Consider the following 10220-nt stretch of genomic DNA (forward strand, 5'->3'; position numbering starts at 1 on the left):
TTATGAAATGAAAACTTAATTTTACATTTTGTTTTTTAATGATTAGTGATTCTAAATCCGGGTTGCAAATCTTTAAGTCTGTCTCGTTAGCCAACATTTATTCAGGTGCCATTTATCGAGTGGTTTGTTTTTATAATGACAAAACGTATAGATATAGACTATCACAGTTGTGGAATACAAATTGTATTCAAGTGCTTCCTCTTAATTACTGTATATATATATATATATATATATTATATATATATATATATATATATATATATATATATATATATATATATATATCTACTTGGTTTCGTGTTTCAATTAAAGAAGGTAGTTTCAACTAATCGTCAATGAGTAGCGAATTAATAAGAATTTAATTAGAGAGTAGCTCAGATGACGTTGGAATCAATTTGCGTCACAATAGCAGTAAGACTGATAAGAAGGGGGAAAACCTAATTGTTTATTCGTTGATCAAGGGACTCTATGACTGATGCGTTTTGGTGTTTGTCTGTTTAGTACGTGGTAATATTTGAACGAAATCTAATGGTTGAACTGTTATTTAGTGTGAATTGATGATGGATGTCATTAAAACCTAAAAATTTAGATCGGTTAGCAGTTTCCAGCTACAGGCTCTGACAAAGATGGCTCTCCGGTGTGTTTGAATTCTTTCATTACCAGTTAGTATTTGAAATACCAGCGCCATGATACCAAAAATGCTTTGAAAGGGTAACTTAAGAATTTTTTAAATTCTCTCTCTCTCTCTCTGTTTTTTTATTCGTGATAGCATCATCCCAGATCATCGTAATTATAATAGGAACCATCAGTGACGTCACATGAAAGACCTCTGTACATTTTGCCTGTGTTTTCACACCCCTGTATCGAATGCCTAGGATAATCCTCTACATTCCATGATTCCAGGTACAATATGGTAAATAACCTAGACCAGATGTGATTCTTTGGTATTTTTTCAATAAGAGTGTGTGTGTATTAGCTAGTAATAAGGCAAAAAGCCTAGGTAGCCGAACATGAAATGACTGGTAGCCTAGTGTCATAGGCTAGTCTTGTCATGTAGGCCTACCATACCTATACTCTGTTTTTTTTCATCTGTCCATCCGCCTGTGGTGTTTGCGCATGGTAACACTGCTTCTTGGGCTTTAAATTATAACCTATTTCGAATATTAACGGTGTAATTTGCATAAAGTAAATCTTTAAAACACCTTTCAGTTGCAGATGTACCTACACCCAGATATCCTTTTATTTACCTAAAACTTACACATAGCGTAACTATTTAAAACCCGGGACGCAGTGTTACCATGCCAAAACACCACAGGCAGACGGACAGGTGGAAAAAAACAGAGTATAGTCTAGGTAGGCTAGATCATTTAATTATTTCCTTACGCCTAGGATGTTGTATTCAACAAGATTTAATCACAAAAGTGATGTGAAATTCTATAGTAGGTAGGAAAGTTTTATACCAGAATGGGGCTCTTTTAAGACAACTACCTAGATACCATTAGGTAATTAGGTAGCTAAGTCTACCCCATTTTAGTATACATATAGTATCCTAGACATTAGCTATACCTAGCTATCCTGTGGCTACTACCTAAGTAGCTTAGAACATATTTCAGGCTAGGCTGCCCCATGGCTTGACCCCAGCACCCTTAACGCAGGACCATGAACGGTGGGACGTTGTCATCTCTGCATAACGAATCTCTACTAATTCCATCCCACAGACTGGCCAAAGGAGAAGGCAACTCTAATGGCTGACTTGTTTTGGGATTTGGTCCCATTAAATTGAGAATCTTATAGTAGCCACTTGATCTTAATGTGACATGCCTTAATCTGAGTTTTTTTCTTATTTTCATGAATAAAGCCAATTACCGATAATTAGTTTCTGAGTCACCAGTAGTTTTTGTCAGTTAGCCATTTGGGTCCTTTGGCCAACATTGTTACTGAATAGGCTACAGTATGTCCCAGATAGAATGCAGCTGCCTAGGTTAGCTTAGGTTAAGTTAGTCAGCATCACTAAGCAATTTTGTATGTTTATTACTCATGCAAAGATGTCTGCCTCTAGTCTGTGGTTTGCCTTAAACTGTAAAGGTTTGTTGGGATCCTGACATTAATTTTTCCCAGTCAATAGAAATTATGTCTTCTGTGAGATATGTTTTTGCTTATTTGCAGTGTGTAATTAGACTGCTATAAAAACTGTCTTTAGACTTTTTTTTTATATACTGTTAGGTAATTTTCTCTCTTGCAACAAAAATGTTATCTACAGAAATTGTATATTAATTGTAAGAACTTTACATTGAGCACCATTGTAAAAGAACCTTGTTTATCATCATTACAGACCTCTGCCTTGGGTTTTATATGAAATATCCATCAGTAGAGGTCACAGATAGGAACTCCAAGTTTATACGTACCATAAGAAATGACAACTACAACACAGGTAAGTTTGAAATGTACTGTTATCATAAGTATTTTTTTCTAGAGGGATATATACTACAGTCACTGGTTTGTTCAGAGTTAATGTACTGTTATTGTTATAAACAGATATTAGCTTGCGTCATGAAAAGCCAAAGTTAAAGAAGTTGGACAGTTAAGTGGAAGAGACGAACAGGGGACAGATGAAAGTAGAAATCAGAAAGGAACAGCAGTTGCCTTAAGGAACCCAGCAGTGAACCTTTCATACTTCCCACTGGGTGTGCTATGCAAGGCACAATAGGCTAAACATCAGATTGGACTTGCTGCGGCCACCTTAACCGTGTTCGGACCCACCTTCAGAAAAGTACTTTTAACACGTCCTGACACCGGAGGTGGGCACCAGTCACAAGTCATAGGTCATGGGAGCAACACCTCGAGATGTGAGACTTGTGTCTGGTGCCCATCTCCGGTGTCAGGACGTGTTGAAGTACTTTTTCTGAAGGTGGGTCTGAACACCATTAAGGTGGCCGCAGCTCGTCCGCTCGGTTGTTTACCCTATTAGATGGTGCTCTCCTGGGTAATTTGATTTGATTGCCCTTCTGATCTTTCTTTAATGTAACTGTAAACCATATTGTGTCATTGAAATGTGTGGCAATCGGGCTTTGTGTAGACGTGTCTAAATCATTAACCACGAGTGTACTATATGCACATTTTTAACTTTGTTGAGTACTTAGACCAGATGTTTTAAAACTTTTATGACACCTTGTGAGATGAGAAAGATGGATAGATTGTAAGCATGACAGATTGATTACTTATAGTTATGAGGGAGTCCCACACAAATACATTCCCTAACATATCAGGTAGATTAGCATTGTCACCTAGAGCAGAAGCAGCAACATTTTTGGGTGTTATCTTCATTGAGTACATTCAGTTCTAGCGGTATATTGACGTTGTTTAATTGTGTGTAGTGTTGTTTTTTTTTTTGGCCCATGTTCCTGTCATTATTAGCACCGTATTAATCTGCTGGTTAGAAAGGCAGATTCCCCCAGTATTTCATTTGGTGCAGCACCTTGTGTTATAATAGTTTTCATAAATGAAGCCAAGTGTAATTTTTTTTTTTTTTTTTTTTTTTTTTTTGTGGGGTGGGGGGGGCAGTTGGGTAGAAGGAACTTGTGGTACCTTTCTGGATGTGTTGTGGATCTGACTCTTTATGGCAATTCTCATACAGTTTGGTCATTATCTTGCTAGTACTGTCAGTAACATTTATTACGCTTTGTTTGGCATGTCTCTTACTTACTGTAGATGGTTATTTCTCGAGGAGATGTAGCTATGTATACACAGTTGTTTGACCATCCCATCAGAATCCATACTTTTAAGCACACAGACATGGGTACAATTAACCACTCAACAATCAATTAACCACTCAACAATCAATCGTTGAGCGAATGAAGAAGAAGGTAAATGGAGTCTTTGTACCACTTCCCAATTTGATTATTACATTTAATTCTACTAGATTACCTACTGTAGTAAAAGCAGCCTGGCTACATTTCAAGATTAAACAATATATCCCAAGACCGAGGAGATGTTTCCATTGCCAAGAATTTGGACATATGTTAGGGTCCTGTAGACAGAAACTGCAAGGCAAGCCAGCCATTTGTGTCAAATGCAGTGAACCAGAGCATGGCATATGTAATAATCAAGCCAGATGTATACATTGTGGAGAAAATCATCCATCATCTTCACTTAATTGTGATGTATACATCATGGAAAAAGGAGATTTTCAAGCTTTAAGGGTAACAGAACGTATCACATTTAGGGAGGCAAAAGAGAGAGTATTGAATCAATATGTTAGACCAGGAATATCCTTTTCCAGTGTCGCTGCCAACCGAAAGAGAAATATAAATGTTAATAAGGATAATTGAATAAGAAACTGGTAAACGACCCTTACTCGTGCCTCTTTGGAGGTGGCGCCAATTGTTGCTGGCGCTCCTTCCTCTTCGGAGCTGCACCAGTGATTTCTGGTGCTCTTGCCCTCTCCGGAGGCTAGCACCAGTGAATTTTCTGGTGCTCCTGCCTCTCGGAGGCTGCGCCAGTGATATCTGGTGCTCCTGCCTCCCTCAGAGGCCGTGCCAGTGATTTCTGGTACTCCTGCCCTCTTCGGAGGTGGTGCCAGTTGATTCTGGCACTCCGTGCCCTTGGGAGGTGGCGCCAATTGTTTGCTGGCGCTCCTTCCTCTTCGGGAGGCGCACCAGTGATTTCGGTGCCTCTTTTGCCTCTCCGGAAGGCTGCACCAGTGAATTTTCTGGTCCCTGCCCTTCGGAGGCTGCGCCAGTGAAAATCTGGTGCTCCTCTCCTCAGAGGCCGTGCCAGTATTTCTGGTACTCCTCCTCTTCGGAGGTGGTGCCAGTTGTTCTGGCACCCCACCTCTAATGGAGGCAGTGCCAGTGGTTTCTGGCACTATGCTTGGCTACTTGCTTCTATGGAGCGAACCAGTGATTTCTGGTACACCTTCCTCTGTGGAGGCTGTGTCGGGTATACCTGGCACTCCCACCTCTCTGGAGGATGTACTAGCTATAAAATGCTTTGGTTTTGGAGGATGCACCAATGTCCAATCCTCCACACCGGCCCCTCCTCAGGGAGGCGACACCCAGCCCTTTGGTCTGCCCTGTTCCTGAGACTGATAACCCTCTAAAAAGGAAGGCAGCCCTAAACAATCGGTCTCCTTCCAGAAAAAAAGAGCAAGGTTGTAAGCTGAAAGCTCTTAAAAGAGGCTCTAATATAACAGCCTCTAAGGAAAATAAAATTCATTAATTTTCTCCAGTGGAACTGTCAGGGATTGAGAGCTAAATGGGAAGAGTTAAGGCTGCTCATATCAGAAGTGTCTCCTGTTTGTATAGCTCTGCAGGAGACCATGATTGGTAATAATATGTGCCCCAGCCCACGAGAGTACATCCTCACTCCACCTATAATTTAAATGTTGGAAACCATGGTGGTGTTGTTTTGTATGTTCGAAATGACACCCCACAAAATCCTATTATTATTCAATCAGCATTGCAAGTGATTGGTGTGCAGATCCATTTGCATAGAAACAAAATACGTATACAGTATGCTCTCTCTATCTACCACCTAACGAAGTCTTCCCCATCAATGAATTCAATCTCTTATTCACAAAGTTTTACCACCCCCTTTCTTATTTTGGGGGAGATATGAATGGGCAAAAGAAACCCTTCTTTGGGGTGATATCATTCACCAATCAAAGAGGAAGGTGCTTAGGTTCCATCATAGAAGATGAAAATGTGGGGATCCTCAACTCCTGGGGGAGTCTACGCATTTTCATGTTCAAACAGGCACGTTTTATCAGCAATTGATTTATCTATATGTAGTGATGACTGTCCTTATGACTTTACTTGGAAAGCTATAAATGATAGATTTACCAGTGACCATTTTCCAATAGTGGTGAGTGTAGCATCAAGCCCTCCATCTTCAAGGCTACCCAAATGGAACATTGGTAAAGCTGATTGGTCAGCGTTCCAGGAGCACAGCTCAATAGATGACTCTGCTGATGACTTTCCCTGTGTAGATGACGCTCTTGACTTTTTGAATACAATAATGTTCTCAGCTGGTCTTCAATCTATACCTAGGACTTCAGGCAAATTTGTCCGCCGACCAGTTCCCTGGTGGACTCGTAAATGCCAGGAAACCCATAGAACTATGAGATCTGCCTTCACCAGATACCGCAGACGAAAATGTGAGTATTATCGTGTAGAATTTCGAAAAGCGAGAGCTCATTTTCGCATGGAAATAAAAAAAGCACGAAAAGAATCTTGGACAATATTCATATCTTCACTAAATTCAAAAACTCCTCTGACCCTAGTTTGAAAGAGAGTTAGAAAAATAGCAGGCAAGTTCACTCCTTGTCAACCTCCAGTTATCAAGGTGAATGGTTGCGAGGTAGCAGACCCCCAGTCAGTGGCAAATGAGTTTGCTAATCATTTTGCTAATGTTGCTAAGAAAAATGATGATAGACCCTATTCAGCTCAAAGACAGATAATGGAACAGGTCAAAATTGATTTTAATACCTCAAGACATGAGCAGTACAATGCTCCTTTTACTATTAGAGAATTTGAATCGGCCTTGAATAAATGTAATGAATCAGCTCCTGGACTGGATGATATAACATATTCAATGATTAAGCATACTCCTGAAAATACCAGACTTTTCATATTAAGCCTAATTAACAGAATTTACCGAGAACATATCTTCCCCAAGCTTTGGGAGAAGTTAAAATTACTGCCATTTGTGAAACCTGGAAAAGATCCATTCAAGACAGAAAATTATCGTCCCATTGCATTGACATCTTGTTTGTGTAAGATCATGGAAAAAATGGTGAACACACGATTGATGTGGTACTTTGAGAGAGGTAAATACCTTTCGCCTGCTCAGTGTGGTTTTCGGAGTATGCACTCCACAACTGATGTATTGGTACGAATGGAATCTTCAATATGTGAAGCTTTTGCCAACAAACAGCATCACATCACCGTTTTCTTTGATCTAGAGAAGGCTTATGATACAACATGGAGAATATGCGGCATTTTGAGGGTCCTTTATGAATGTAACCTGAGAGGCAATTTGCCTGTTTATTAAGGCTTTTTTAAAAAATAGGATATTTCAGGTTCAGGCTGGAGCAACATTGTCAGATGTGTTCAATCAAGAAGAAGGAGTGCCACAAGGAAGTGTATTAAGTGTAACCTTGTTCGCCTTGGTAATCAATGAGGTTTCTAAAATAATTCCCCCAGATATAACATATACCCTATTTGTTGATGACTTGTCAATTTCCTTTGCAGCATCAAGGATGGCAGTGGCTGAACGCCGCCTTCAGCTCTGCATTGATAATATAGTAAAATGGGCTGAGGTTAATGGTTTTAGATTTTCTGCCAGTAAAACGATAACTATGCACTTTTGTTGTATAAGGGGAATCCACCCTGATCCAGATCTATTCATTCATAGGCAGAGAATTCCATGTGTTGGTGAAACAAGGTTTCTTGGTTTGATTTTTGATAGTAAGCTGACTTGGATTCCACATCTGAAATATGTTAAGGCAAAATGCTTGAAAGCAATGAATCTGCTGAAAGTCGTGTCTCACACTTCGTGGGGTGCAGACCGAACTCAGATGTTGAGATTATATAAAGCCTTGGTCTTTTCAAAATTAAGTTATGGGTGTGAGGTGTACACTTCTGCGAAGCCAAATAGCCTTAAAATGCTCAACTCGATTCATCATGGAGGAATACGATTATGTACTGGAGCATTTAAATCATCTCCCACCGAGAGCATGCTTGTAGATGCTGATGAGGTGCCACTGGATCTTCATTACAAGCGTCTGCTGGTTCGGAGCTGGTATAGATTCCAGAGGCTACCTAGGTCTTTAACCAGCATTTGTATGAAAAATGAAAGGCATTGGCAGTTTTATGAAAATCACCCCAAGCAACCTCATCCATTTGCTTTTAGAGTAAATTTTATTGTCAGTGAATTAAATATGCCAAGAATCGAGATTTTACCAGCAAAATATTCAGTTAGTCCCCCCTGGAACTTTCCAGAGGTAAAATTTTGTAGATATTTTAATTTTACCAAGACAGAATTGTCCAGTGAGGCCATGCGGTCAATATTTTTAGAACATTCCGTGCAACATGATGACTCCATTGCAGTTTTCACGGATGGCTCAAAGTCAGATGCTGGCGTCGGCTTTGGTGTAGCCTTCCCTGATGTAGAGAGAAGTGGCAGGTTATCATCTGTTGCATCGATTTTTACAGCAGAATTATATGGAATTTTAAAAGCTTTAAAGGAAATTTTAATTCGGAATGAAAATAATTTTATTATATATTGTGACTCAAGAAGTGTTCTTCAGTCACTGGAAATTTTTAACCCTTTAAACCCTCTGATTTTAGATATATTGGAATGGCTGTTTTTACTAAAAAGAAGAGGGAAAGAAATAAAGTTCTGTTGGGTGCCTTCCCATGTTGGGGTGGCTGGGAATGAGAAAGCTGACCAACTTGCAAAGTCTGCAGTCAGCTCCTCAGAACCCACAAGATGCCTACTACCATATCGGGATTTGTATCCTCTAGTAGGTCAGAGAGTTAAAAAATGTTGGCAGTCCCAGTGGGAGGATATTTTAAATAATCAAAAAATGCGTAGTATCACGTCATCAGTGTCTCCTTGGTCATATCCGTATATGCCAAGGAGACAAGAAACGATGTTGTGCCGATTGAGGATTGGACATACAAGACTCACCCATGGGTTCTTGATGTCTCGTGAAAATCCTCCGTTTTGCGAGAACTGTACTGTGCCCTTGACTGTGAGACATTTGCTGGTTGAATGTCCCAGATTCTTGAATTTGAGACATAGGTTACTGTCTTGGGGTCGTGACAGAGTAGGAAATTTTATCCTAGCTACAATTCTTGGAAAGGATTGTAATATAGAGCAGTTATATAGTTTTATGAGGGAGGCGGGCCTCCTTAACCAAATTTAAATTATACATAGATTGTCTATACAAGAACTTATATATATGAACAAAATTTTTATATAATATATTTATAGATCTTTTTATATGAAATTTATCAAAAATTTAGTTTTTTATATTTAATTTATTTCGGTGTCAATTACCCAGATGTTGTGACGCCAGATATAATACACAATCAATCAATCAATCAATTAACAATCAATCTCGGTGACAGGCACTTCTGGTGTTCATATGCGGAACAAACCCTCAGTCTTAACAATAGGATAAATCTTCTTGTGCCAGCTGGAAACCAGTTAAACAATAAAAGATTGTAAAGCAAGGAATCTGTGAAATCTGGCAACTCTTGCGTATACGAGGTGTACGTTGGTCATTGACCGAGTACAGTATCTTGTGACACATTAGTCTTTCTTTGACCCCCTTGGTGAATAGGCACTTTTGCTCTCCTTCCAAACTGGTTGCATTGTGCCTGTGATTCTTTGTGATTTCCAGTTGTGACTGTGTGTGTGTGTGTTTATCATGGAGTCCTCCGAGTCTTACGGCCTTGCCAATGCATGTGCCTGGGTGTTCAGTGTTTTCCATGCTCCAGGTTTTTGGCTGCTATGATTACAGATCCCCACACAACATGTAGTAGGTGCCGATCTAATTATTGTACCATTACTGATCCCTGCCTGGAATGTTGTACCTGGCCAAAGTTGCAGTGGAGGGTGTTATACAAGAAGAGGGAACATTGCAGAGTTTCTACTTGTCCTTCTGGGAGGGTTTTTCTTCTCCTCGTCTCATATTACAGCCAAGGTTTATGGCATATTTTAATACTGAAGAAGAATACCATAACTTTTGTGAAGTTGCAGATATCTTCATTCATTTAAGACAATTTGTAAGGAAATTATCCTGGTTGGAGACAGAGTCTAGATTTAGTTATGGGTATCAAATGACAATGGAAGAGCGTAAGACCAGAATTGGTTACCTCCTTGACAAAAATTGGCCATGGTAAAATGGTTGATAGGAACTGAACCCTTCCCAATCTTTTCAGTTAGTACACACCTGTGGTCTGTCAATAAGGTTTGGAGGTGAGTTTGGTTGGAAGGGCAGAAGGACTTCCAATTTGGGTTGTTAACTGGAACTCCACCTGGTTTAGTCGGTGATTCAGAGCTCTGTATGACCATCAAAAGCCCAACAAATGGGTACTGTTATAAATATGATGCTCATATGAGTTTTTTTTTTATCTTACATTTTTTTATACTTGCATTTTCATCTGTTTTGTAGCATTCCATGTATCTTATTCTCCCTTTTTGCTTATGCT

The 10220-nt window shown here is 39.6% G+C and overlaps 1 protein-coding gene across 2 annotated transcripts in view; it reads left to right on the forward strand.

Moving 5' to 3' along the window:
* The first annotated feature begins 760 nt into the window (after positions 1-760).
* The window catches only part of LOC135195553 (E3 ubiquitin-protein ligase RNF181-like), a 60052-nt gene continuing 50592 nt past the window's right edge, over positions 761-10220 (forward strand). The window contains exons 1-2 of one of the 2 annotated variants that reach the window (XM_064221820.1): positions 761-903; positions 2333-2431. The gene's annotated coding sequence lies outside the window, so the exon portion shown is untranslated. Of the gene's footprint in view, positions 914-2332; positions 2432-10220 lie in introns of both variants that reach the window. The other variant, XM_064221821.1, reaches the window with a different exon arrangement.

This window comes from Macrobrachium nipponense, chromosome 16, assembly GCF_015104395.2.
Source record: "Macrobrachium nipponense isolate FS-2020 chromosome 16, ASM1510439v2, whole genome shotgun sequence".
Taxonomy (NCBI): domain Eukaryota; kingdom Metazoa; phylum Arthropoda; class Malacostraca; order Decapoda; family Palaemonidae; genus Macrobrachium; species Macrobrachium nipponense.